The following is a 1,868-nucleotide window of genomic DNA, read 5'->3' as shown; positions in this document are numbered from 1 at the left end:
AAAGGATTTGATGATGCAGGGCCTTTAAAATGGAGTGCCTGTGAGGGTTGACCGTGTGCCACATGCAACGATTGGCAGCACTTTAAGCTGAACAATACACACGAAAGCAACCTTAACACCTAGTAGAATTACAAACTCGAAAAAGAGTTGAAGCGCAACAACCTGGACTCTGGTGGAAGATTGGGCCAAATCTTGTTCACCTTGCAGAAACAATGGATTGGTTCTTCTCCCACGCTTTCTGCCTAGGTTTAGGATTTCGAGGGCTTTGGAATCCTACTATTGATTATTGGGTTCCCTGTTTTAGTTTATTGGAATATCAATGGCGGATGTTAACATGGAGGTTGGCAACGTGGAGAATTTTTCTTTCCAGACTAAAATTAATCAGTTACTTAGCCTCATTATCAACAGTTTTTATAGTAACAAGGATATTTTCCTCAGAGAGCTCGTCAGCGATTCATATGATGTAAGTAAGAAAATATTTATCATTTTTGAGTTCTCATATACTCGTGAGATAATTAGGCTGGCCTACTATAGGGAGAATAAATAAGGTTATATATTCTTAAGTATTGTTTGATCTTTATGGAATTTGAATCGGATGTAGGCTTTGGACAAGATTCGGTTCCAAGGGCTAACGAATAAGAGCAAGTTGGATGCTCAGTTGGAGCTTTTCATTCGGATTGTTCCCAACAAGGCAAACAAGTGCCTCACTATTATTGACAGTGGAATAGGCATGACCAAAGTTGGTGAGTTCTCAAGTCATTCGATTCTCATGATTTGAATGAAATATAATCAATCTTTATATCATATTATAACGATTTTTCTGTTTGAATTCTTATGGTATGCAATGGAATCCATAGAATTGGTGAGCAATTTGGGAACAATTGCAAGATCGAGGACGAAAGAGTTCATTGAGGCTTTGCAAGTCGAGGCGTATGCGAGCATGATCAGTCTGTTTGGTGTTGGATTCTATTCAACTTACCTCTTCGCAGAGAAAGTGATTGTTACCACCAAGCACAATGATGACGAACAATACATTTGGGAATCTCAGCCAGGGGAATCATTTACTACCACAAGATATGTGAATGTTGAGCCCATGGGAAAAGGAACTAAAATCACTTTTTTTCTTAAGGAAGGTCCGATATATATAAATGATTTCTTATGTTTCTTCATATGTTTGATTCCTCAATGGTAGTTGGGGTTTTAATATATTTAAGGGCGTGGCATTTAGAGAGTTGTTCATCTGTTTTCGAATCTAGTTTTACATTTGGAATAATTGTCAGAGAGGCGACTGAAGGATCTAATCGGTGTGTGAAGAGAGATGGCTGGAGCTTGAGCTTATGGCTTTGGTGTACCTTTCTTCTCCCTTCTCTCAGTTCTTCTTACCCTTATTCCGGCCGAAAGAGATTCGTGAGCTGATAGCTCTTTGTTAGATTCAATGGATTTGTGATATTCAGTTGTCCTATAGCTTAGAGCACTTTGAGTGGAGAGAATAACAGCTAAAATGGTGTGGAAGAAGCAGTTTGGATGGGAGAGAATCATAAAGCACTTAATTCAGAATCATCGATCTATTCATCTGATTAATCTACTCTGGGTTTGAGTTCAAGCTCAATACCTTTGGGTGCGGTCAGAAACAACTCTTGAACTAGTCTTACTTATTTCTAGCACATAAGTGAATTCATGTGATTTTTTTCCATTTTTTTTCTTTTTCTCCTGCTTGAATGGAATCCAGGAGATGAAAAAATAGTTGTGCAGACTACTACTATCGAACACTAGATTATTATTGCCATTTTATGAAGACCCTACTTGCTTTTATGGGACCTTGCCAAGCATTGCCAAATTATATACTTACCATGGTTTTACCAGACGCA

General features: G+C 38.3%; 1 pseudogene; it reads left to right on the top strand.

Moving 5' to 3' along the window:
* Nucleotides 1-319: 319 nt before the first annotated feature.
* On the top strand, nucleotides 320-1,312 carry LOC149226872 (heat shock protein 90-1-like; annotated as a pseudogene).
* Nucleotides 1,313-1,868: the final 556 nt, after the last annotated feature.

This window comes from Pinus tabuliformis, chromosome J, assembly GCF_031772625.1.
Source record: "Pinus tabuliformis cultivar Carrire ecotype Pingquan chromosome J, CPIR1, whole genome shotgun sequence".
Classification (NCBI taxonomy): Eukaryota; Viridiplantae; Streptophyta; class Pinopsida; order Pinales; family Pinaceae; genus Pinus; species Pinus tabuliformis.
This window is presented reverse-complemented; position numbering and strand designations above follow the sequence as displayed.